Source organism: Malaclemys terrapin, chromosome 3 (genome assembly GCF_027887155.1).
Source record: "Malaclemys terrapin pileata isolate rMalTer1 chromosome 3, rMalTer1.hap1, whole genome shotgun sequence".
Classification (NCBI taxonomy): domain Eukaryota; kingdom Metazoa; phylum Chordata; order Testudines; family Emydidae; genus Malaclemys; species Malaclemys terrapin.
In genome coordinates, this window is record NC_071507.1 from 9,828,627 (window position 1) to 9,856,236 (window position 27,610).

The 27,610-nt window shown below is 43.2% G+C and overlaps 1 protein-coding gene across 5 annotated transcripts in view; it reads left to right on the plus strand.

The window, feature by feature from the left end:
- The window catches only part of PLCB4 (phospholipase C beta 4), a 322,471-nt gene that overhangs the window by 18,265 nt on the left and 276,596 nt on the right, over positions 1-27,610 (plus strand). For all 5 annotated transcript variants that reach the window (XM_054022802.1, XM_054022803.1, XM_054022801.1 and 2 more), the window contains exon 2: positions 9,498-9,557. The gene's annotated coding sequence lies outside the window, so the exon portion shown is untranslated. The remainder of the gene's footprint in view (positions 1-9,497; positions 9,558-27,610) is intronic.

The window sequence follows — 27,610 nt, forward strand, 5'->3', positions numbered from 1 at the left end:
TGCATTCCTATAGTTCTTATGTCTAAAGACAAAAGCTCCTTTATCTTATTCATTATTTTTACCTTTATTTACGTTAATTGTCTGAATATACGTCTTTGGGAAATTTTAGAAATAAAATGTTAGCCTGTATTTCTGAGGTATGTTGAAAGTGTATTAGGATCAGAGTTTGTGGTATTGCAGTTTTGTTTATTTTACCCAAAAGAGGATCTTACTTATTGCCTGCTTTAAATTATTACATTTTGAGTGATAAAAAGAATCCATTTATTTTAGAAAAATATTAAAAATCCATTAGACAGTAATGGTTTGCTCATAAACGTCATTAAAAAGGATGCAATCACTGTCATTACAGTCAGTCTGCTTTTCGGTAAGAATAATCCTAAAATTCCAGCCCATCTGGAGAGCCATTAAAAATCCTTTTTCCTGTGGAACTAATCTGGATGTGTCATGCAACCAGTCCATAACCCATTCTGTATAGCTATCCAGAGTAGCTTTTGCTTTTCAGATCGATCGTATGCACCCTGATGCTGCTCTGAGAAATGTGCAGCAAGCGTGTGTGTGTGTGTGTGTGTGTGTGTGTGTGTGTGTGTGCGCGCGCTGTATGTGTTATGTTAATTGCAAGATCGGTGCCAAGCTGTCCAAATGGCAATACCCACCAGCTATACAGTGTTTTTTTACACTGGTAAGACAGTTTGCTTACTTCACACAATGTGCCTGAGCACATATGTCCTTTGTACAGCCATAGGTGGTTTATGAAAGTGGAGTTTTCTATTGATTCTATCACTGTATTCCTTTTGGCAAAAGCAGACAACATTCAGTTTTTTAATGTCAGTTTAGAATAGCCACTCTTTAAACTGGTTCTGCCGAGGTAGAAAGCTACAGTCTGTACAAGGAAATGTAAAAAAGGACCTGTCATGCAGAGTAACTTCAACCATCATGTCATTTGTCATCTACACTGTGTCATATGACTGATACTCAGGTAAGTGGGAAAATATCTGACCGTGATATTACTTGATCCAGATCCTGTATACAGGGATGCAAGGTTGCGTAGATTCATAGATTTTTTTTTAGGGCTAGAAGGGATTATTAGGTTATCTAATCTGACCTCCTATATATCACCGGCAATTACATTTCACCCAGTTATAGCTGTGTTGAGTCCATTAACTTAATTGATTAAGCAGATTATCTGGAAAGGCATCCAGTCTCTATTTGAAGACATCAAGAGATAGAGAATTTACCACCTCCCTTGGCAGTTTGTTCCAATGGTTACTCACCTTCACTGTTAAAAAGGTGTGCCTTATTTTTGCATACAAGGAATACAGTGAAACAAACTGAATTTGATGTCTGCATATGAAATTGATGTCTGCCTGTGAAAACACAGCACTCTGGATGATTGAGTAAAGCACAGTTCAACCCTGAAAAATGACTTAGCAAAAATGTCTGCAGTGTTGTTGTAACTGTGTTGGTCTGAGGATATTAGAGAGACAAGGTGGGTGAGGTAATATCTTTTATTGGACCAACTTTTGTTGGTGAGAGAAACAAGCTTTTGAGCTACACAGCGCTCTTCTTCAGGTCTAGGAAAGGTATTCTGAGCATCACAGCTAAATATAAAGTGGAACAGATTGTTTAGCAGAGGTAGTTAGCTCGTATTCTAAGGGACCGTTCAAGGTGGAGTGGTCCGTTAACACATCTGCAGTCACAGGACAAAAAAAAAAAAAAGAAAGGAAAAAAAAAAGGGGGGGGGAGGAGGGAAGCGTGTTAGTGGTTGTTGTAGATTGTTGTAATAAGCCATAAATCCAGTGTGTCTGTTCGGTCCATGATTTTTAGTGTCTAGCTAAGTTATGAATTTAAGCTCCCAGGCTTGTCTGTTGAAAGTGTTTCACAGGTTTCCTTTGGGGATGAGGACTGATAGGTCAGATATCGAGTGATGGCTTTGTGAAAAGTGTTCACCCCCAGGTGATGCAGCGTTTTTGTCTTTTATTGTTTTCCTGTGTGAGTTCATTCGAGAGTGTAGAAATTGTCTGGTTTCATCCACATAGTTGGGGCATTTAGTGCTCTGGATAAAGTACTCCACATGTTGTGATGGGCATGTGTAGGACCCATGATCTTGGCAGGTGTGTTGTGTGGGGTGCTGATCATTGTAGCAGTGGAGAAATGTCTGCTGGTTTTGCATGTGTTTTTCTGGCAGGGTCTGGCGCCACTTTGAGCAAATGTGTCCTGATCTGTGGGGAGCTTGCTTATGATGATGATCTTGGAGAGTTTGGGGAGCTGTTTGAAAGCCAGAAGTGGGGATTCAGGAAAGATTTTTGTCATTGAGTAGGGGCTGACCTGCTCCAAAACAGAAATAAAACCTCCTCCAACTGCACACCCCTAGCTGTGCCCTACCACTCCAAACTGGAACTTATACAAGGTATCCTCAAATAGCTAACCCTGGTGCATTATCACCAGTAACAGAGGTGGTTCAGGCCAAATTGTGTACTTGGCTACTATTAAGTGCCCCTCTGTTTTTGACTTCTTCGGATGTGAAGGCCAGGAGGCAAAGAAGTGTCTGGCGTTACGCAAGTGTGTATGTCTTTCTCTTTCTGGGTCAGATGCTACAATTTGCTTACCTTCTTGGAGGACAACCAGAGCTCATGCCACCAGTGGTAGCCAGCCCAATGCCCTAATAAGTCTGGTTTGTGCTGGGGCCTTTTGGTTTTGTGTGTGGGCGAGGACATGGCTGAGTCTCTGGGTTAATACTTGAAATATTCCAAATGACTCAAGTCGCGCAAGACTTTGAACGGGAGGAAGTAATTGATATATGTGTGTGGAAAGTGTCACAGATGACAGACCAATGTTCCTGGTAACCCTCCATTGCAGGAAGAAACTGAAGTTTCTCCAAAGCTGCATATAAAACTGTGAGGAGCTCAACTTTGTTAAAGCCGTAAGCTCCCCTGAAAGCAAAATCTGGCAGTGTCTATCTTTGAATAAGTGTTGGTAAGAAGCAGAATGGCGACTTAATGTTGTTGTGGTGAGGTAGATTTCCTGGCCACGGGCTTGTACCAGTTGGCACCACTTTATCAAAGAACTAGCAGTGAGTAGACAGAGCGTATCTTGGGTCCATAAAGTCATTAACAGAGAAACTGTAAAGGAAGAGTCTGTGAATCTGGTGAAAATTGTCTTGGCCATTTTGGGAACATTGACCGTATATATAGCCAAGTATAGGAATAGGGAATGGACTGGCAGTATGACCTGATGGATCTTTTATTTTTGCCTGTGTAATATGGGACATTGCCAGAGCTGATTTTTAGGGTTATATATGGGTATGCGATATCTGCAATCCTTATTAATGTCCTACAGCAGGGGTCGGCAACCTTTCCGAAGTGGTGTGCCGAGTCTTCATTTATTCACTCTAATTTAAGGTTTCGCGTGCCAGTCATACGCTTTAACGTTTTTAGAAGGTCTCTTTCTATAAGTCTGTAATATATAACTAAACTATTGTATGTAAAGTAAATAAGGTGTTTTTAAAATGTTTAAGAAGCTTCATTTAAAATTAAATTAAAATGCAGAGCCCCCCGGACCGGTGACCTGGGCGGTGTGAGTGCCACTGAAAATCAGCTCACGTGCCGCCTTCGGCATGTGTGCCATAGGTTGCCTACCCCTGTCCTACAGCCATAGATGTTTAGTTTGTCTGTCCACATTATCCCAGAGAAACTCCGGAAAGAATGCCAGGCCAATTGGATTAGATTTGTAGCTTTAAGTGACCAGGATGTAACCCTCTCTCCCCCTCTTCCTGTCTACTGTGGGTCCAGCCTTTCCATTTCCGGAAGAATCCCTCCTGCTTTTCCACAAATCCTGGGCCCAGTGCGCAGTGCTACGCTGTGCAATCATGGGATTAGTTCTGCAGTGTGCCATGGGATCCATTTGCAAGGCCCACTAAGTCAGCCGCCCTTCATAATTCAAGCTCCAGAGATGCTGAGATGCATAGGCTGCTGTCAGGAGGCTTAAATTGAATGGGTCTGGTCATGATTTCCAGCTAGCGATGGTTGGCTGTTTGCTTCCAGAGCCTTAGATGGGCTATTGGTTATCTAGGGATGGGAACCCTCATACTTCAGCTATGCAATGCTATGTGTTGTGTAAGATTGAGAGAGAAATGTATTTAATGAGGCACAATGTGTGCTCTGTCTTCAAAGCTACAAATCTAATCCAGTTGGCCTGGCATTCTTTCCAGAGTTTCTCTGGGATAATGTGGACAGACAAGCTAAACATCTATGGCTGTAGGACATTAATAAGGATTGCAGATATCACATACCCATATATAACCCTAAAAATCAGCTCTGGCAATGTCCCATATCATACAGGCAAAAATAAAAGAACCCGGCAGTATGACCTGATGTCCTATCCCTATTCCTATGCCCGGTGCCTTCTTTAGTACACAGTATTCAAGCCCTCCTCTGAAGACAGAACATGAATTTTCTCATAGGCTTTTCCATAGCACTCTAGTATCTGAGTGCTTCACAAACATGAATTCATTTAACTTCACAACTCCACATTTTACAGATGGGGAGCTGAGGGCACAGACAGATTAAGGTCAAAAGTTTCCACTATTTCTGAATGCCTAAACTGAGATGCCTGGCACACAATTTTACAGCGTATTTAGGTGTCTATAGCCCTATATGTGTTCAAAGCACAGCTCCCATTGAGTTCCCTTATAAGCTGTGAGTGCTCAACACTTCTGCAATGCAGATCCTAGGGTCTCAAGTCAGGCGCCTAGAAAATGAGGAACACATAGTTAGTGACCACCTTTGAAGAGCTTGGTATGTAGCAAGATATATAAGGTCAACTTATTTGTCCCTCCATATTTTATTTTTCTTTATGGCACGAGAGAATTGAGAACCTTACTTAGGTCTGGTCTATACTACCCGCCTGAATCGGCGGGTAGAAATCGACCTCTCGGGGATCGATTTATCGCGTCCCGTCGGGACGCGACAATCGATCCCCGAATCGGCGCTCTAACTCCACCAGCAGAGGTGGTAGTAAGCGCCGCCGACAAAAAGCGGCAGAAGTCGATTTTGCCGCCGTCCTCACAACGGGGTAAGTCGGCTGCAATACGTCGAATTCAGCTACGCTATTCACGTAGCTGAATTTGCGTATCTTAAATCGACTCCCCGCTGTAGTGTAGATGTACCCTTAGGTCATGTCCGCGTCTGCACCGACTTTACAACCAACGGTGGTGTGAGGATAAACTTGAAGTAGCAGCTGTGGGCTGTTCCAGTCACTGAAATCCATGGTCACTCGGCATTTCCATGAGTGCAACTGAGTCTTGAATCTGGTTCAAAGTCCTTGCCCCAAAGAGTTTACCATCTCACTAAAAAGACCATTGGAGTTTCTGAGCAGAATCAAGCTTCTGAAAAATACTAAGCTGGTGAAAGATAGACTTTAGTTCTATTTATACAAAGAAACAGAAGCTGAATTATTTTTTTCATTAAACTTCCCAACATGTCAGTCATGGGCCGAAATGGAACATTAGAAATTTCAGACCCAAAGAAATTTCAGACCCATTAGAAATTTCCCCCCAGAAAGGCTATAAATGACTGATGATAGGAGTTTTGGGACAAATTCTGCTTTGTTATATACATTAAGTCTGGAGTAATGCAAGTGACTTGGATGGATTTACCCTGGATTTACACTGGTATAACTGAGTTGAATTTGGCCCAGAATCTGTAGATGTAGAATAAAAATATCCATCATGTATTTTACAAACTGTTGGAATGATCTGTTTATATATTAAGATATTATTGTTATGTCTTGCATCGTTTTCCCCACAGCAGCATGTTTTGAGTAGTGAGTTAATTATTCTGTGCTGTGAGCTGATTTCACTTGTCCCTAGAAACAACTGTAGAAACTGGGTTAGTCTTCTGTGTGTGATTGTGCAGTAGTGAGACCAATATAAAGGTGCATTGGGATAAGCAGAGAAATTGGATCTATTTTTTTTTAAGTAAAGCAAGCTTTTGTTTTCTTTTACTGGAAGAACACATTGTCAATATTTAGTGAAAACAGAACAACCAGCCCCCTCAACAGTTGTCCCCTCAGACTCAGTTTATATTTCTGGAATGGTTTCAATTCTGGTGGGAATTGCTGTACACCTCTGGCAGCTTGGAGAGAATTCAGTGTAGTCTTCAATCAAGTGATTTACTGTTATTAACAATACAGCCTAAAATCATTGTAACCAACACGAGTGCAGGGTATGACTGTGAGGTGCTGTGGTACAGGTCTCCTTGCATACCTGGCATGGTGGTCTGTGTACCATCAGCCCAGAGGCAAACACTGTAGGCACTCCACGATTATGTAATTATTATTGTAATATCTAGAGTCCTAGTGAAAGACCAGGACTCCAGTGTGCTAGGTGCTGTGCGTTGTTATGATCACTAATTGTGTGCATTATGGTGGTGCAAGAGCCAACCAAGAATGGGGCCCCATTGTGCTAGGTGCTGTACAGAAACAGTCGTGGCCCTTACAGTCTGAATAGACCACACAGATTGAGGGCAGGGGAAGCGGTAGAACACCCAAGCAGAGTGAGCAATGTGATGGTAGCAAATGGCATATTAGTTCCATGATTTTTTGGGGGTAGGGTGGGTTTAGTTAGGCAGGGATCAGCTCGAAGGGAAGGGGCTAAGGGGGACAGAGGGAGGGCAGAAGGTAGGAGAGGCAGGTGTGGAACGAAGCTGAGGCAAAGAGTTGGAGCTGCTCCTATCCCTATGGCTGGAGACTGTGGCTGGCTGCTCTCTGCGGTTCTCCCTCAAGGTTGCATAGCTTGGTGGAGGGAAGGCATGGTTTGTATCTTAGTGCCCCCTGCAGTCGGGGCATGATGTTCCAGCCCCTACTTCCCATAAACACTTGGAGTAGCAGAGGCTACTTTTACTTCAGCTGCCAGAAATAAAAGGTGCAGATGTCCCCAGGCTCAGTGCTTTAACGGTTACAACAAAAAGTCAACCCAGCAGTCCCTCATTCAGCCTCTAGGGGCAGTCCAGTCCTGGGGTATAAAGGCAAGAGTCTCCTTGGGATCCCTCCATGTTGAACTCCTGTGGAGGGGAAGTCTCTGCCCAGCCTGCCAGTCACAGCTCCTAGGTTGCCCAGCCTTTCCTCCGCAGCCGCGCTGCTGCTCTTGCTGTCACATAGCCTCTGGCCATCTCCTGAGAGTGGTCACCTCTGCCACTTAGGGTGTCGTTATTTTTACCTTTGGCATTACGGCGCTCTCTGCTGGCTGGGTATTGAACTAGGTAACCAGGGTCCTCTGCCACTACACTATTGTGCATGGTTAAGCAGTTTTGAATGAGTGATATTCGCTTAGAATGCAGTGTTATTCATTTCAGCAAGATGTATAGTGAACAAAAATGTGGGGGCAGATGTCTAATAGTCGCAACTGCCTGCAAAATATAGACTAGCCAGCAGCCTCATTTTTAGAGCAATTTCGAGGAGATTCTGGTCATCATGCGCTCCCAGATCTGGCCACTTTGGTGTTAAATAGTTAAAAATGTAATAATAGTGAAAAAATGTAAAAAATTGTTATTAGAACTGGATAGGATAAATGATAAACAGTCATAGGTCTTCTTTTTTATATCACTTTCTTTTCCTCAAGATTTTGAAAGGACCCAGCTCAGAATTAGGCCCAACGACATGCCAAGTGGATACAATAACTTTTGTGATTTAATTTTTTTTTGCTTTGTAGAAAAAGATTAAATTAAAAGAGAGGAAGAAGTAGGCTTTGTACAATTATTTAGGAGTTATTAATACAGATTTATTGGGAGTCATTACAGTGAACTGTATTAATCTGTTTAAACATGACTGGAAATAAATATTTTAGCAGTTTCTAAACTATGTGTTATTTACCTAGATCACTTCAGATACTTTTGATAACATCATGGTCTCATCTAAATCCAGATTCAGACAGTTTTTTGAAAAGAGATTTTCCTTTTTCCCCTTCCCACACCTATTCCTTTAATTCCTTCCCTGCCTTCTTACTCCAGGAATTACCCCCATATGAGTGTTCATTGTATTTTGAGCTCTCCAGCGTGTGCATGATTTAGATGTGCAAATCAGTATGGTGCATTTGTTGTTGGACTTTTTTTTTTTTATAAACTAACAACAAAACAAAAGCAATTTACAATATTCGTATAGGGTGAAATTCACTAGATTTGTGCAAATCCCTCCTCACCGCTTAAACCCTGACTTTGCGCAAGAGAGTTCAAGGGGTCAGTTTCACTCAGTAAGCAATGAAACTACTGCGTGGGGTATACTGCAGATAGCGAAACTATTAAAATGTGATCGGTAGTTACTGAAGGCTCAGTTGGGAGCCTGGCTGTTCTCCGTAGGAGGGAGTAAGGGGGTGGAGTGAACCACTTTATTGCCCTGTGCTGCATTCCTATGGGCTGGTAATTCCTTTCCTGCACAAGTGGGTGGGGAGCAGGGCTGGCTCTGGCTTTTTGGTCGCCCCAAGCAAAAAAAAAACAAAAAAAACCCAACCTGCGGTGCGGCCAGAGCCAGGGTGCAGGGAGACTCCCTGCGCTGCAGATGTGCCCCGGCTAGCGGGGGGACGGGGAGGGAGTGTGGGGGAAAGAGAGAAAAGGTGGCCAGGGCTTCAGTGGGGCGCTGCCACGCGGCCCCGCCGCCTGCTGGGAGGACTCTGCGCTGCTCCGGTCAGCTGGGAGGGAAGGACGCGGGCTGCCCTGCAGGGCGCTCCCATCCTCTGCGCCGCCGCCCCCTACAGGACGGCCGGAGTGGAACACCACAAAAAAAAGAAAAAGAAAAAAAGAAAAAGAAAAAGCGGCCGTGCCGCTCTAGGATTGGGTGGAATGCCGCCTCCTACAAGCTGCCGCCCCAAGCACCAGCTTGCTCGGCTGGTGCCTGGAGCCGGCCCTGGTGGGGAGTGGTCTGCCAGGTGTGGGAGTGGATGGAGCCTTAGTTCCATCCCCCTCTAGCGTATTTGCTTGTGCTGCACAGTCACTTTATATCCTGCCCTAGAGCAAGGGGGAGGCAGGGATTGTGAACCTCGGAGTTGAAATCAGATGATTCCTGTCCTGCTTCTGGGTCAGCACAGCTACGCACTGTTGAGCATCATTATAAGGTTACAGTCTGGCCTAAATGTTTTGGAAAAAACTGACACAACATGTCAAAGATTCACCCATAGGCCATGGCTCGTATTTTGTTTTTGTTTTGATAACCACTGCATAAGGGAATTTCCAAGTAAAATTAACACCAATCAACAATGTTTTGATGTAAACTGCAATACTGCACATAGTCTCATCCAGTGGGGGGGAAACGTTTTGGGATAATCTATTGTATTTTGTTAGGATAAGCGCAGACTAGATTTTTAATTTGTATATACGATGATTGTTCTTTGAATTTGCTGTTTTTAAAATAGGCACAATGTTCTATTATATATTTAATTTACAGCTTTGAGAACTTTCATGTGTAGTATCTTTGTTTCTGAAAAAACATCTCTTTTGTTTTTTGCTTTTTAGGGGAGAGCAGCAATTTCTCCACCATGGAAACCTCTACAAAGTGATCGTTGGTTTACAAAGGTAGATGTCTTTTCTTTTTTTGCTTCTTTTTAGCATTTTTGTATACTGTGTTTGTAGACGACTCCAGTTCAAAATATATAGCTCAATGCGGCTATGCCATGTGGTTCATGTTAGTAGAAAATGGAACTTAGTCCAGAGCAAAGAATGGCCGTTTGGAAATGAGAACCATAAAGCTCCATGAGCATGGACACACCATTTGCTTTTTTGGCAAAGTGGCTGCAAATTTACTGAGCCTTAAAATATCTCCTAAAAGCAACCGGTCCTGACAGTGGTGAATGGGGGCGGAGGGCAAGTGCCACAGATGTCCCCAAATTGTCTAGGCTGTCGGTGCCTCCTCCGCTTTTTTGATTCTCAAATCCATAGCATCCTAACATTTCCTGGGCTTACTAGACCCATCTTATTCCCAGGCCTGAGCAAGCCACTTCATGAAGCAACCACCAGGCCTCATTCAAGTGTCAAATGTACAGGAAAGGGGCATTAACCCCCCTCTGTGCACTTGTGAGCACCTGCCATTCCTGACGGTTAATTTTATCTCCACGTAGGGGAAAAATCTCACCTGTGCTGCTAGCCTTGAATATTGCTGGTGTGCCCCACCAGCAGCCAGGATTTTACCATATTTGCTCCCAACATCCAAGAGATGTATGCCATCTGGGCACAACGGTCAGAGGCAGTTCCGAGCAATGCTGTCCTGCTTCAACGACTGGTTCCTGGCTGAGTAGGCCAAAAACTCAGACCACCACCACCAGTCTGTCAAGTGTCGCCAAACTGTGTGTAACAGCAGGTCACGTGATACCAGGTCACGTGGTGGAATTGCCTCCTCCACATAAGCTGATCCGTGTGGCTGAAGTGGGCCCCTTTGATGTCTGTCCATGATCATATCAGTGTACATAAGCAGGGGGATGATGCTCCACATGCGAGTTGAATATAGAACTTATTTCAGTGCAAAGAATGGTGAAATATTTGCGATTGAGTGTGAAATAGATATATTTTATTTTTGATGTTTCTGCAGTTAATAAATGTGTAACAGCATCACTCCGTGAGGCTCTTCTGGCATCTGATGGATACTGAGGTGGTTCCTTAGACTATAAAGGCATTTAAAGCTTCTGATTGGAGGGTGGGATTATTTGAAGAGGTGGGCCTTGGAAAATATTAGAGGAGAAAGTCAGGGGTGTAATACCCTTGAGCTAATTCTGGTTTTGGGGTTCATTGTGCGGGTGGCTGGGCGGTATTTAGTGACCTGTCACATACAGGAGGTCAGCCTACATGATCTGGTGGTTCCTCCTGGCCTTAAACTCTGACTCTGTGAACATCTAGAAGGATGGGACCTTGCTTGAACCCTCATGCTTGAAGACGCTCCTTGCAAAAAGTTAGAATTAAAAAAAGGTAAATGAACAGATGACATGGCAGTGGTGTAACTGGATCTAGTGCGTCGTTATCTGTAACTTGTGGTCGTCGGGGTTAGTCATTGTAAAAGTGATGTGAATTGTTGAGCACAGTGTCGAATACTGATCTTCAGTAAATAGGCATAGTTACCTAACAACTTGTAGTGTCAGAGCTATGCATGTATCAAAGGGGTAGCTGTGTTAGTCTGGATCTATAAAAGCAGCAAAGAGTCCTGTGGCACCTTATAGACTAACAGACGTATTGGAGCATGAGGTTTCATGGGTGAAAGCTCTTCGGATGCATGTAGTGGAAATTTCCAGAGGCAGGTATAAATATGCAAGCAAGAGTGAGTCAGGCTAGAGATAACGAGGTTAGTTCAATCAGGGAGGATGAGGCCCTCTTCTAGCAGTTGAGGTGTGAACACCAAGGGAGGAGAAACTGCTTCTGTAGTTGGATAGCCATTCACAGTCTTTGTTTAATCCTGAGCTGATGGTGTCAAATTTGCAAATGAACTGGAGCTCAGCAGTTTCTCTTTGGAGTCTGGTCTTGAAGTTTTTTTGCTGCAGGATAGCTACCTTTAAATCTGCTATTGTGTTCCAGGGAGGTTGAAGTGTTCTCCTACAGGTTTTTGTATATTGCCATTCCTAACATCTGATTTGTGTCCATTTATCCTTTTCTTCTAGAAGCGTGTGGGTTCTGACACTGAACCATCAAATTAAAATGCATTCGCTGTTGAGGGTGATCTACCTCCTGGCTTCAGCTCCTTTTGGTGTCCAGTGTACCCCTACACTGTGCAATGTGATTTTGGGGACTGTTGCACTCTGACCCAATGTGTTCTCGCTGTTGCTTTGTTTGTTTCTAAATTATTAAAATGCTCCCACTGTGATTCACCTCAGGGCACATGTCCACTTTGCTAAAACAATTAAACACAAAAATATTAACTTACGTCAACCAAAAATAGACTCTTCCTTGGAAATGATCGATTAACATAAACACACCCCGACAACCCTCACAGCAAAAGTCTGAGTAGACAGATGGAGTCAGGTTCTTTCTTGGGATAGGGGACGTGTAAGTGATATCTCCCAGTGAAGACTCAGGACTGAATTCAAAAGTGATATAATTGCTGGGCTAAGTTACTTATCTATTGTGGTTAAAACAACTAACTGCCGATGTAAGATAAGATAGGGGAGACTGCCTTTATTTTTTTTTTTACACCCTGCTATAAGTTGCTGTTCTTGCTAAACTCCCTTCTTTTTCTCTCTGGGTGTGAGTTACTCATTTTGCACAGATGGGTGCAGATGGCAGTATTTAGCACTTGTACCCACATTCAACCCATTTATTCTGATTGTGTAAACTTAGACCACTGTTCGGGCACATCTGAATTTGGGTATAAGTTTTACACCACATCCGGAAGGTCAACAGACTTTGGGAAAGCGAAGTCCAGAGTTTCTAGATTTACATCAAGAAAATGAGAGCAGAGTTTGGTTCAAGGGCCTTCTGCCAAAAATTCCCTGGCTCTTCCCCCAGAGCATTCAAATCTAGGGGTCTCTAGCGGATAGGGTGACCAGATGTCCCAGTTATATAGGAACAGTCCTGATTTTGGGGTCTTTTTCTTATATAGGTTCCCATTACCCCCCACCCCATCCCGATTTTTCACATTTGCTGTCTGGTCACCCTACTAGCAGAACACTTCAGCCAAATCTCAGAGTTGCATAGGGAGAGAAGCAGTTTTTTCAGGTAGCTAACATGCTAAAAACATAGAGTACTAAAATCCAGGAGAGACCATCATGAGTTAGTTCCCTTGGTACTCCTTTGTGTTCTTCCGTACTGCTCTTCCTCTTGGAAATGCAGTAGGCCAGTGTCTCCTTCAATACAGAACATTCAGATTCAGTTCTGATAACCATTCCTGCCAATAGATACCAATGGAGAGAAAACTGTACATAAATTTACATGCGGTAGCATTGACATGCTTGTGAGTGGTGTGTGGGCTTTGAATTCCTCTCCTTGGTGTGGAGTCCATGTCTGCCTTTCTCCTCCTGGGCTCAGGGCAGGGAAAGAGTCTGAGGTCCCACTGGCCCAGGGAATAAGTGTTTTTTCTTGCTGGTCATATATGGAGCCCACGGAGTGGCTAGAGAAGTTCTCCACCCACGTGGAGTGTGGGATATAGCACCATGATGCCTGGGGGTTTGTATTAGAACTAGTTCTGGGATCTAAGGGCTGCACAATCCAGGAACAGCCCCAATCTTTTGTTTACATAACAGAGAAGAAGGGGGTTTGGGATGGAGACGCACCAGTAATCCCATTTAGCATGTGCAGCAGTGTTGATTGGCTGCCCTTCCATAGAGGTGTGGCAGAATTGGAGAGCTCAACCAGTTGGAGATGAATTTTTCTGTAGATCAGGGGTTTTCCTTTCATTCCTGTATGGGGGAGGGTAGGACAAAAGGGGGAAGGGGGAAGTCTGTGGGGTTGGCATTTCTGAATAAAATAATGAAAAACATAACTACACATGGCACCAGAACAACCTCACTGACTTCATTAAGCCCCAAACGCCAGCTGATTTCCTTGAGGTTGTGTGGGGTGTAAGTCAGGGCAGGATTTAGCCCTACGAGGCTTTGTACAGGAAGGCAGAAATTAGGGCAGGCTGTTTTCAGAGGGGAGAAGGCAAAATTAGGGATTCCAACTTCACTTCTTGTGATGAAGGCACAGACGGAGAGAGAGAGCCTAACTTTTGTTTTAAAACATGCCTCCTTTTTTTTTTTGTTGGCGCAATTAATTGTGCGACTGTTTCGATATGTATGTACTTGAGTTTATGCACAAATTGGGCACTTAGACATCTAGGTTTAAGATTCTGCATCCGCAGTTAATTGTGGCTGCAAAATGGCTTAAGGCTCCTTCAAAAACTGGCCTGTAATATTAAAGGTATTCAAGCTCAGTCTGTTTCCTTCATACATCCGAGTGATCTGAGAGAAGACATGACATAAAGCTTATTGGAAAAAAAAAACAAGAAAAATCCTGCAAACATTTCTCAAATGAAAAGTTCACCAAAACCGCTCTTCAAACAGAAGGGGATGCAAAAAGATATCTCAACTAGGGCTGTTGATTAATCGCAGTTAACTCACGCATTAACTCAAAGAAGCTGTTCGCAATTAAAAAATTAATCCCGATTAATCGCATTTTAATCACACTGTTAAACAATAGAATACCAATTGACATTTACTAAATATTTTGGATATTTTTCTACATTTTCATAGATATTGTATTCTGTGTTGTAATTGAAATCAAAGTATGTTATTTTTTATTAGAAATATTTGCACTGTAAAAGTGATAAAAGAATTAGTATTTTTCAACTCACCTAATACAAGTACTGTAGTGCAATCTCTTTGTCATGAAAGTGCAATTTGCAAATGTAGATTTATTTTGTTCTATAATTGCACTCAAACAAACAATGTAAAACTACAGTGCCTACAAGTCCACTCAGTCCTACTTCTTGTTCAGCCAATCACTAAGGCAAACAAGTTTGTTTACATTTACAGGAGATAATGCTGCCCTCTTCTTATTTACAATGTCTCCAGAAAGTGAGAACAGGCATTTGCATGGCACTTTTGTAGCTGGCATTGGAAGGTATTTACATGCCAGATATGCTAAACATTCGTATGCCCCTTCATGCTTCGGCTAGCATTCCATGACGCTCATTAAAAAATACTGCGTTAATAAATTTGTGATTGAACTCCTTGGAGGAGAATTGTATATCCCCTGCTCTGTTTTACCCATCTTCTGCCAGGTATTTCATGTTATAGCAGTATCGGATGATGACCCAGAGCATGTTGTTCATTTTAAGGACGCTTTCACTGCAAATTTGACAAAACGCAAAGACGGTACCAATGTGAGATTTCTAAAGATAGCTACAGCACTCAACCCAAGGCTTAAGAATCTGAAGCGCCTTCCAAAATCTGAGAGGGATGCGATGTGGAGCATGCTTTCAGAAGTCTTAAAAGAACAGCACTCCAATGCGGAAACTACAGAATCTGAACCACCAAAAAAGAAAACCAACCTACTGCTGGTAGCATCTGACTCAGAGAATGAAAATGAATATACGTCAGTCCACACTGTTTTGGATTGTTATTGAGCAGAACTCATCATCCGCATGGACGCATGGCCCCTGGAATGGTGGTTGAAACATGAAGGGGCATCTCAATCTTTAGTGCATCTGGCACATAAATATCTTGCGACGCCGGCTACAGCAGTGCCATGAGAACACCTGTTCTCACTTTCAGGTGACATTGTAAACCAGAAGTGGGCAGCATTATCTTCTGCAAATGTAAACAAACTTATTTTTCTGAGTGACTGGCTGAACAAGAAGTAGGGCTGAGTGGACTTGCAGGCACTAAAATTTTACATTGTTTAATTTTTGAATGCAGGTTTTTTTTACATAATTCTCCATTTGTAAGTTCAACTTTCATGATAAAGAGCTTGCACTACAGAACTTGTATTATGTTAATTGAAAAATACTATTTCTTTTGTTTTTAATAGTGCAAATATTTGTAATAAAACAAATTGAAAGTAAGCACTGTACACTTTGTATTCTCTGTAATTGAAATCATTAGATTTGAAAATGTGAAAACGTCCAAAAATATTGGAAAAAAATGGTATTCTATTATTTCGCAATTAATCGGGATTAATTTTTTTAGTCGCTTGACAGCCCTAATCTCAACCATACGATAGCATTGGCAAAATGTCATTGAATACAGTAATATGAAAGAAATGGTTCCAAGTGCTTCAATATATATTTTATCTGTCTAGTAACTGCTGAAGTACTGAAGTAACTGCTCCTTCCCCATGCTTCAGACCCTTTGTAAATGTCATGATGCCCTCTGGCAATTTAAAAGAATAGTAATTCTCTCCCCACTCCAGAAGCCATGCTTGGTACAAAACTGTCTCCTGATTCAGTTTTGGGGTTTTTTTAGGTGGAGGCAAGTCCTTTCATTGCTTTGACAGGCATGAAAATACCTGTTAGCTTTGGAAGGCCAACTCATTGATAATTCTGGAAGCCTTCAGAACAATGGAATAAGACTGAGGCACCTTCATAAAGCTCTGATGGTATTTCAAACAAGTTGCTTGGTCTTCACTCACTCACACAGGTGTAAATCAGGAGTATCCCGCTTTGTAATCAGTGGAGTTACATTGGTGTAAAACCAGTTCAAGTGTGAGGAGAACCAAGTCTGATGAGTTTTTTATCTCTTTGTAATCCTTTTGCCAGGATTGCAGAAGTACTCTGGGCCAAACTGTACTCCCTGTACTAGTGTGGATCTGGAGTAACTCCATTGGCATCAGTGTAGTTACTTTGGATCCATGCTGGTGTAACTGAGGCCAGGATCTGTCCCTAAGAGACTCGCTCCCCAGTTCTATGCTAAGGACCCAATTCTGTTATCTGATACATGGCAACTACTCCCACTATGAAAGTGACGGCAAGTATCTGAGAGCAGAATTGGCTACTAAGATTTCTTGGCTAGAGACCACTGCATCCTCTGCCAAATCGTCCAGTTCATTACTCTCAGATGCATAATAGTGGAATTTTTTTACCCTAGGTATAGTCTTGATATCCCTGACAGTACTGGATAACCTCTTATTGTCTTTAATAAGCATTGCAATTAAGTAATTTTGTCCTGGGGCTGAATTTTCCATCTCAGTTACCCATGGCTCTACAGCATCTATTCTTCCTATGAATCCTTCTATTATTCTTTCAATCAGGTCCATTGACTCCTGCAGTCTATCTAATCCGTTGTGCATGAGGTCCCTGGCTTTTGGAAATGGAGTTCTTTACCTCGAACAAGTCGGCCTCTGTTCCTGAGCAACAAATACAGTTTATTGAGGCAGCGTGTATGCTGCCTTTTTGCTCTTCAGATGGACAAGGTTTTCATAAGAAAAATCATCTTATTCTTAACCACATTTCTAGGTCAAGAGTGCTCAAACTTCTCTTCTGCCATTAAAACTTGGAGCCAACAGGGTAAAACAAACAAACGAAAAAAAAAAAAGAGAAGGAAAAGAAAAACTATTCCTAAAACCAGAGGAAACACTCTTTTTCACATTCTCCCTGCTGTTCCTGCCCATACTTTTCCTCTAAAAGAATGTTTTGTTTAACAACCACAAAATCTAGTTATCAGAGCCTCATTGGAAAAGGTGAAGGCTGAGAGGTGTGTGTGTGTGTGTGGGAGGGCGGTGGGGGGGTAATACAAGGCAAGAAGGGTAAACAAGTTGCAGAGTGAGTGGGGAGGAAGATCAGGAACTGATGTTTTGGAAGGAGAAGGAGGGACTGTGGGAACCATTAACCAAGGGAGAAAACCACAGTGAGGTCTGCAAAATGGGCTGACAAAGCGGTCTTTCCGGTTTGCGACAATAGTCATTAGTGGGTTGTCAGATTGTTTGTCAGACAGTTTATGCACATCTTAGGTGGAGTCGAATGTACTAAAGTAATGCCACTGTAAAGTCGTATTCTTATTTTATTGAAATATTTCTACAGTCCAGACACTGTGATGCACTCATATAAGTCAGTGAACTCTATAGAAACGGGGAAGTGGGGGGAAAGGATGTCGCAGACTTGTATGGCTACTGAGACTATCCAGAGTTATCATAATTAATGATAACAAATATTTTGGTAGGGATAAGAAATGTCGTGCTTCATGGATTCAGCCAATCTTTAACTATTAGAAATTAGGATGAGACCTAATGTGCAAGGAAGATTACCCTGCATCTGCCTTCCTCTGAAGTATCTGTACTAGCCATTGTCAGAGACAGGCTCCTGGGCTAGATGGACCATAGGTCTGATCCAGTCTGGCAGTTCCTGTGTTTCTAGTGATCTTGTATGTTCCTATAGTTAGGTAAGAAATTTTGAGCCAGCTGTGTGATCTTTTTTTAAAGCTGTTGATGTTCTTTTAAAGGCCTAATGCTTCCCTTGGGCGCTTGCGTGCTGCTTCTGTCAACCTGTACATATGAACAAAAATTGAAGCTAAGTAGCTATTGTTTTTGGCTGAGAAGGTTTTCTTATACAGCAGTTTTGTTAATGGATTATTTATATAATTTTCCATCAGAGTTATTTTTTGTCCTTAAGAAGGAGAGGTAATTTATTGTGTTCCGTAAAATGTCATGTAAAGAATTTAAATCATATGATTATTTTATTTGATATTTATGTTGCAGTAGTGCCCAGAGCCACAAACCAGGATTGGAACCCCATTCTGTACAAACACATGAAGACATGGTCCCTGCCCTGAAGAGGTTACAATATGCAAAGACAAGTAGCACATAAAGGGTTCGGTTTGTGGGAGAGGGATACAATCCAATGTATGTATGTACTGTGACAGACCCAGACCAATGGGGTACAGGAGTCTGGTAGAGGGCAAATATACTGGTGACTGGATGAGTAGTTTTCTGTTCCCTGAGTGACCAGAGCAGGGGCTGCACTAGAGTAATCAGGAACCTGCTAGAACCAGTTAAGGCAGGCAGGCTAATTAGGACACCCGGAGCCAATTAAGAAGAAGCTGCTAGAATCAATTAAGGCAGGCTAATCAAGGCACCTGGGTTTTAAAAGAAGCTTACTTCAGTTTGTGGTGTGAGTGTGAGGAGCTGGGAGCAAGAGGCGCAAGGAGCTGAGAGGGTATGCTGCTGGAGGACTGAGGAGCACAAGCGTTATCAGACACCAGGAGGAAGGTCCTGTGGTGAAAACAAGGAAGGTGTTTGGAGGAGGCCATGGGGAAGTAGCCCAGGGAGTTGTAGCTGTCATGCAGCTGTTACAGGAGGCACTATAGACAGCTGCAGTCCACAGGGCACTGGGCTGGAACCCGGAGTAGAGGGCGGGCCCGGGTTCCCCCCAAACCTCCCAATTGACCTGGACTGTGGGTTCTTCCAGAGGGGAAGGTCTCTGGGCTGTTCCCCAACCCACATGGTGAATCTCTGAGACAAGAAAATCTGCCAATAAGTGCAGGACCCACCAAGATAGAGGAGGAACTTTGTCACAATACATTGTATAACATGGGACAATTAATGTCACCCCCCACCCTTGGTTTAGTCTCTGACAAGTGGGTTATTTCCTAATGTTGTCTAAATCAGGAAATGAGCATATAGCTGTTATATTATATTATATTTATTTGTAAGGTGTCCATCACTGTGATATTTTAGGCACCATATATATGTCCAGGGTACAAGCATGAACTTCAGGCACTTGAACTGAGTGCCCAAGGAAACATCTGGAAAGGGAAAACATTTTTGAGTGTCTGCATATTAGCACGGTAGAAGTTTTTGTAATTGGGGGCTGAGAGATTCTCTCCATATGTGTGGGGTGGAGGGCTGGGTTCATGGTCACCTGAGATTGTGGGTGAAATCATGACACTATTGAAGTCAGTGGGAGTTTTGCCACTAATTTCAGTGGGGGCAGAGTTTGTGTGTGTGTGTGTGTGTGTGTGTGTGAGAGAGAGAGAGGGAGAGAGGAATAAATACTGTAGTAGAATTTGGCTAAGCAGGAAGAAAAACATGATGGAAGATATGAGACAAGGTGCAAAATAAATGAAGAAAGAAAAAGAAAAATACAGAAAGGTCTGATGTGAGAGATAGGAGAGAAAATGAAAAAAAGTAAGAAACGCGAAGAAAAAAAATCAAGAATTCATTCAGTAGGCAATTAAGTTTGGATAAAATATTTTATTCATTTCTGTCTCTCCTCTTCTCCCCTCCTAAACCCTTATGCTGAGCCCTATCATTGAGAACTGCCAGATCATTTGCCCAGTGGATATTTTTCTTCAAATTGGCCCACGTTCATACCTCGTGTGCGTGGCAGCTGCAGATTTGTGCTTTTATTGTTTTCATCTGAGGTTAGAAAGAAAACGACTGAGATAATGGGGGCGGGGGGGAAGAAGCTGCTCTTTTGTTGTTTTGCACAGTATTTCCACCTGTCTGGAACCAAGCACTACAGAAAATTTCACAAAATGCCGTTCCTCAATAGATTTCCAGCCCAAATGTGTTTGCTTAACATTAGTTCTAAATTTTATACAAAGTGGAACAGCTTCAACAAGAGCGATTGAGAGGGCCCCACCCTGGAATACCCAGTAATTAGGGCATTTACTCAAGAAGTGGGAGATCTGAGTTCAAGTCACTGCTCCATATCAGTAGAGGGGGGATTTGAACCTGGGTCTCCTACACTGTGGGTGAAGTTCCCTAACCGCCTGCCTATTGATTATGCGGGGAGAGGGGGTACTTCTCCTTGGCTGTGTTTTGTGCTGGGTCCTTTCCAGTAGGCGTGCTCAGAGGCTGCCTAAGAGCATGAGTTCTAGATCAGTGGTTTTCAAACTGCGGGTCGCGACCCGGTACTGGGTCGGGGGAAGTGAGGCACTGGGTCGCGGCAGCTCTGCTCAGCACCACCGACCGGGCCATTAAAATTCCCATTGGCGGTGCTGCCTGGCTAAGGCAGGCTAGTCCCTATCTGTTCTGACACTGCGCTGTGCCCCGGAAGTGGTCAGCAGCAGGTCCGGCTCCTAGGCGGTGGGGCCATGGGGCTCCACGCGCTGCCGCCACCCCGAGCACCAGCTCCGCACTAACATTGGATGGTTCCCGGCCAATGGGAGCTGGGTGGGACAGTGCCTGTGGGCGAGAGCCACGCAGAGCTGCTTGCACACCTCCACGTAGGAGCTGGACCTGCTGCTGGCCGCTTCCAGGGCGCAGCGCGGTCCATGGTGCCAGGACAGCTAGGAAGCCTGCTGCTGCACCGCTGCTGACCGGGAGCGGCCCAAGGTAAGCCCTTGCCCCAACCCAGCACCCCAATCCCCTGCCTCAGCCCTGAGCCCCTTCCTGCACCCCAAACTGCTCAGCCCCACCCCAAAGCCTGCACCCCCAGCCCAGAGCCCTGACCCCCTCCTGCACCCCAACCCTCTGCCCCAGCCCAGAGCCCCCTCCCACACCCTAAACCCCTCATTCCCAGCTCCGTTGGGTCATGGGCATCAACAATTTTCTTCACCTGGGTTGCCAGAAAAAGTTTGAAAACTGCTGCTCTCGATCCAGTCTCACAGGTGTGGTAGGTGGGGAAGAATCTAGTTTGTGAATCCTGCAGAGGCTTACGCATGAGTTAGGCTGAACTGCCTCATGGTTTCAGGACTTAGGTGGCTGTGCTCATACCCAGTAGTAGAAATTTAGGCACTATGGAAACTTTACTAGTGAAAATGTTGGCACCTAGAGACTTCAGATGCCTTTGGGGTTAGGCAGCAGCTGAACAGTGGCTTTGTGAATGCAAGTGGCGCCTAAATTTTGGACGTAAGCCCTAAAGTGGCATTTAAGCACCTAAGTCCCTAACCGCAAATCTTTTGTGGTTTGCCCATTTCTGGAGAGAATCCTTGTTTTTTCCCCAAGAGATTCCCACTTTATCTGCTGCAGTTCACACATCGCTGTTGTGGCTCCATTTAACGGGAATCCTAGATTAGAAAACAGGGCATGTGTTTAGTAGTTATGGAGCCTGCCTTGTTGGCAACTGTTTACCTAAACAAATCCTCCTTGATTGCAACGCCTGTGAAAATTGGAATCAGAGCCCGTGAGTGTTGCTCAGCATAAGAATTTCCCTTTACTGGCTATGTAAATATCTATGTGGCGAAGTGAATTGCCATGCAAAACTTTGACTATGATTCTTACAGTTTCCTCTTTTCTGTTTGTGTACAACCACTCCGATCGATTACGTGTAAATTTTCTAAACCCAACAGGTTGTGTAAGCCAAAAAAGGAGGAGGTGACTCCCAAAAAGAAGCAACTGCCAGATCTTAGAAGCAAATATTGAGCTATTGGGTCTGAAACACAGTGTATAAATGTTCCTTTGCCAAGACTGGCTTGTTCGAGTACATGGAGTGGGGAGGCAGCTATCTGGTTACATTGTGTTAAACAGGCAAAATGTATGGAATGCTGAGTATTGCTTAAAAATACATGCAAATTCCGCCTTTCAGATGTGCTTATATTTTTGACACTTTTAATTATTTGTTTTTCAAAATTCAGAATTTTTGTTAAACATTTAAATGAAAAGGGAGGGGGAGTGAAACTATTCTACGTTACATAAGTGCATCTTTTCACTGTTTGATGAGCCCCAGGCTTTGGAAGCCCATATTATAAACAAGATGACAATGAGGTTTTTTTTTCATTCTGAACTGGCAGTTGGAAAAATGGTTTTGGAATTGCTGCCTGGGTTATCAGATAATTAACATGCCGAGGGGTTGCCTGGGCTGCTTTTCAAAAATGCAAAATACTCTTTCCAAATATCGTAGATTTGGAAGAATTTGACCCTTTTACATTTGTTATGCAATGAGTCTTATATATATAAACTGAGCAGCAGAACAAACACCTTTTGTTGCAGGAAAGGAATGCTTCACTCATCTCAGTAAACAAGCCCCCGAATTATCAAAAGCTCATGCCCAGTTTCTGTACATGCAATGCCTGATGGTCACATGCAAGGTGAAGGGACCGTTTTTTTCATCGAGTCTGACCTCCTGCGTAACACAGGCCAAAGAACCGTATCCAGGAATTTCTGCATCAAGCATATAACATTTGGCTGAGCTATTGTATATCTTTTAGCAAGACTATCCAGTCTTGATTTAAAGACTGCAAGTGGAGAATTTTCCAGGTCCATTATGTCAGTTGTTCCAATAGTTACTCTCACTGTTTAAACATTTGCATCATATTTCTAGAGCATTTGCCTAGCTTCAGCTTCCAACTAGTTGCTCTCATTAGTTTCCCTTTTCCCCCGGATGAATCAGAAATCTCATCCCCATGTAAGTACTTATAGACCGCAATCTGGTCACTTCTTAACCTTGTCTTGGATAAACTAAATAGATTGTGCTTAAATCTCACGCTATAAGGCAGATTTTCCAGACCTGAAATCATTCTGCTAGCTCGGGTCTGAACCTCTTTGAAGTTTTCATCATCTTTTTTGAAGTGTGGACACAATATTGCATATCACGTGGGAAGTATGGTGACAAAACTGGGAGTGGAATCGGGGTTTCTTGAGTTCCAAGTGAGCATCCTGAACACCTATGCCATTCCTTTCTAAATACAATCCTGTAATTCTTGATTTAACTCCTTGGGAGTTTGGGGTGCAGGAGGAATACAGGATGAGGCTCTTAGGGCCAGATTTTTAAAGGTATTTAGACTCCTAAAGACGCAGGTAGGTGCCTAATGGGATTTTCAAAAGTTGCCTAGATACCTAAATACCTTTGTAACTCTGACCCTTAATGATCTTTTTTTTCTTCATTGATTTATCCTCAGTGAGCATTTTTTTTCCCACATCTTCTTTAGGCAATTTATTGCACAGACATTTTGGAATAATATTTTTCCTCTTTGTAAATTATGTAGATAAATAATCAGTGACCTAAGCGAATTTTTTACTCTGCTAAAATGTTAAAAATGAAGAGCCGGCTTTTGCTTGAACTGTTAAATTCTAACAAATGAGCAGTTTTGCTCATTTACTGACTGTAGACGTATCACTATGGAGTATATTGGCAAGGTCATAAAAGGTAACGGACCTGATTCTCAATTGCACTAAGACCATTTTACATCACTTCGGAACCATAACGCGGTCTTAAAGTGGGAGCAAATTGTATGTTTCTCCCACTTTGAGGATCCTTTTATGTTGCTGAGGTGATGCAAATTGGCTTTAGTGTAAATGGGAATCAGGCCCTAAGCATGTTTATTAAAACGTATGAAGGCTAAAGCATCAGTAACGAGCAGAGTGAATACTACAGAAAACACCCTTTAAACGTGAGGCAGTGTAGCTGTGGTGATACTGTATGGAATGGACACTCGCTGCGGGCTGGATCACACCCTCCCATTCTAAAACCAATGGGAAATGGCCTCACAAGGAGGAAATCCATCACAAACATCCTATCATGGAGACTCCATCAGGCTGGTCTCCCCGCTGAATAGGGCCTGGAGCTGTCTCCAGTTAAAGGAGTGGATCCTCTAGGGCAGGGGTCAGCAACCTTTCGGAAGTGCTGTGCCGAGTCTTCATTTATTCACTCTGATTTAAGGTTTTGCGTGCCGGTCATAGATTTTAACGTTTTTAGAAGGTCTCTTTCTATAGTCTATCATATATAACTAAACTATTGTTCTATGTAAAGTAAATAAGGTTTTTAAAACGTTTAAGAAGCTTCATTTAAAATTAAATTAAAATGTAGAGCCCCCCCAGACCTGTGGCCAGGGCCCGGGCAGTGTGAGTGCCACTGAAAATCAGCTTGTGTGCCCCCTTTGTCATGAGTGCCATAGGTTGCCTACCCCTGCTCTAGGGTATATTTGGATCTGGATGGGAGTCTTCAGGAGGCCAGGGTCATCCGCATAGAGACACTGTCTTTCTGATATCTGCTGTGTCTCTGTCCCTCAACAGGGCCCCCTGCACCCAGAACCCAGATTAAACGTGGGGAGGAGACTGAGTAGGAAAGGTAATATAGCCTCAGGACAATGCAGGGCTGGAGGGCGGATGTGCTAGTCACCAGTCCCCTTCTCCTGGCCTGGTCATTCTTTCCCCGAAGCATGCGTAGATCCCTAAACCTGCTGATACCTGGGGTCAGGGGGATGCTGCTGTGGTCCTGCATGGGAAGAGTGAGATTGACATGTAGAGAAATCATCTCCAGGTGTATATCTGAGGAGCCATCATCTTCCTGTCTCTCCCTTCCCCTCCCAAGGATGCATGTTAGTTATTGACCCTGGGAAAGAAGTCTCACAAACTAGCGTGAACTGGCTATCCAGTTGTGGTGGTGGTAGTCAGGGGGGTGGTGGTCCTTACTCTATCTGTTGCACTGGTGACCTCAGCAGAATGACTGGAAATCAGTATTACAAAATAGAACAGCGTAACGTGACATTTTATTGCTGATCCTTATGGTTGATTTTTGTTGCTTCTTTTTTTTTTTTTAAATCACTGTTTTTTTCCCCTGTAGCCGTTTACTGTTGCTGATACTCAACGTTAGCGAGTATATATGATGTGAACTTGAGTCAAGTGTTTAAACGTTAAATCAGATTCCCACAGGTGTTCTTTACTGCCAGTGAAAGGTGAACATTCAGCATAAATACCATATTTAAACACTCGTCAGATATTTATTATTGGGAATGAATGACTCAACAATGATGCCGTTAAACTAAAACGTGCAGTTTACCTTTATGAAAATGAAAACTTTTACTGATATTTGAAGTGTAGTTTTTAATTGTTTTAACTATATGTTAGGTGTGTTCACTTTCTAAATGTACATCCGGTATAGCTTGTTTCTCCAACTTATAATTGGCAGTTTCCCATAGGAAATGATCATTATTGGTATTATAAAACCACTTCATATTTATCCCATTTGGGAAATGAAAGTTTTGCAAAACTCAGAATAAAGTATGCCCCCAATTATGCTAATCACTTGTACCACAAATGATCCACTGGAATGTTTAATAGCTTCGAAATCACCTCACGTTCTCTTACAATGCAAAAAACCCCAACCCCCGTCAAACAACAACGAAATCCAAACAAAACAAAAAATATTAATTTAATAACATTAAATTTTGTCATTTACAGAAAAAGGGAAAAAAGAACACTGCCCCCAACCCGCCCTCTCACTCACTTTCTGCATGTATTCTCTTAATGAATTGGGATCTCAAACAAGTTTTTTTTTTTTTTTATACTTAGCTAATTTTAAAAGCACCTTCAATACACTTTTGTTTAATGAGTTCAAGATAGTTAAGCAGACCATGGTATCCATTTGTTACTGCTTACCCATTTTAGTGAGAATTTTAAAGGATGCTTTTACTACAGTTGGGTTCTTTGCTGAAGAGTTTTTTTTTGTTTTGTTTTGTTTTTGATTAAAGGCATTTAGAATAATAACCTATTCAAAAAACCCCATACATACCCTAGTGTTGCAAGCGACATCAAAGCTTCTCTTTCTTATACTTACAACATATGACCCAGTGGAATGATCAGATGATATTGCAGACATAAGGAACACTTAGTTTGTCTGTAGAAAAAAGTTGAGGATGGTATGGTGCCTGTTTATGGGTTGTTTAGTCCTTTTTGCTTGAGTATACATGCTAGTAATGAATTTTGATAGGGGGCTTGCATACCCATATTCTGCCCTGTTGGTGACCACACTGAAGTTGAGACGATCTATCATTATGCTGTTTTGTACTTGATCATATGTGTGGATTCATGGCGGAAGAAGAGTAAATACATATGTAGAAAGGACATGGGAGAATAGTGTCTGAGAACAAGGCGATCTCGACTGAAAAGGAAAGTCAGTGTAGCAGCAACATCCTCTATCATAATAACATATACACCATAAATGTGCAAAGTCATCTCTTATAATAATATTCAGCTCTATGTAGAATTTTCACAGTGTCTCTCTGTTGCGAGTATTACCGTGATGTGGGAGGGAGAGCTACAAAACTAGAGAGCGAGGAAGGGACCGAACCCAATTCGTAAGTACTGGGAAGTGAGATGGCCTTCTCCATGAGGCAAGCTAGAAAATAATTTACATGTGTTTTCATCTAACAAATGTCTCTGTGTAGACCTTGCAAAAGGTAGGACTTCTCTTTCCTGCCTACAACTGGAGGCAGAGAATGACGGTGCCAATCCTTTGTGGTTTCTGGAGTTTTGTGGGGTTTTTTGCTCTAGTGCCAGTAAGGTGCTTGGATATCATGGGGATCGATGACTTTATAAAAACAGAGGTGGGATGATAGTGTGACATTTCTTTTAGTAGGGGAAGAGGCCATGGAATGCAAAACAAAAAACAATGCCCCTGGATGTTTGGAGGAAAGGTTGGGGCGTTGTTTTTTGTTTTGCATTCCATGGCCTCTTCCCCTACTAAAAGAAATGTCAATCCTTCAGGTGAACATCCTCTTTTCCCACTCTTTCGCGGAGGGATTGAGGCTGAAATGGGTTCAGTTTCAATTGATATTAAGCCCTGCTGAAGCATAAGCTCACTCCAAAATGCCACCCACCTGCATCAATGGGTGGGGGACATTCATGGGGTCAGCAGTGAAAGGGGGACAGTCCAAACAACAAGGGAGGGAGGCACTTGCTAAAGGGACACTAGGTAGCTCCTCCCATAGGATTCTCTGGCACCCATTGGCCAGCTGGGGAGAGGGACAGCTGATTGGACAGCGTTTCCCAGCTTCCAGGATTTAGCCCACTACAGGGACCATGTGGAGCCTCTTTTGGCGCCGTTCTAGCAGCCCACCCAAACTAGGAATGGGAACCCAGCCTGACAGATGCTGCGAATCTAGCCAATTGCCTGTTTGGGGATCAGGAAGGAATTTTTTCTCCCATGGGCCAATTGGCAGAAGACCAGGGAAGTTTTTGCCTTCCTTGCAGCGCTTGCGAGCCACAGGGAACCAAGTAGGAACGCACGTGGTACCTAATTAACGTACTGCATGCTGTTGCTTACTTGTTGCAACTTGCGGCCAGTTTCCAGTGCGGTTAAGAGAATAAAATGGACAGTTCCCAGAGGTAGAAGGCCTGGGATTTTGGTGATGGGCCTTGAGCTCATGGGATAAGGTGAGAACTTGTGGCCTTTGCAGGCTGAAGTCAGACCTTGTGGCTCTCGTGGGCTGAGGTCCCCACCCCGCTGCACGCTCTGTTCTCTTTGAGGGGGAAGGATGCTAGGACTGAGAGAGAGCGGAGTCCTGGAGCGGGGG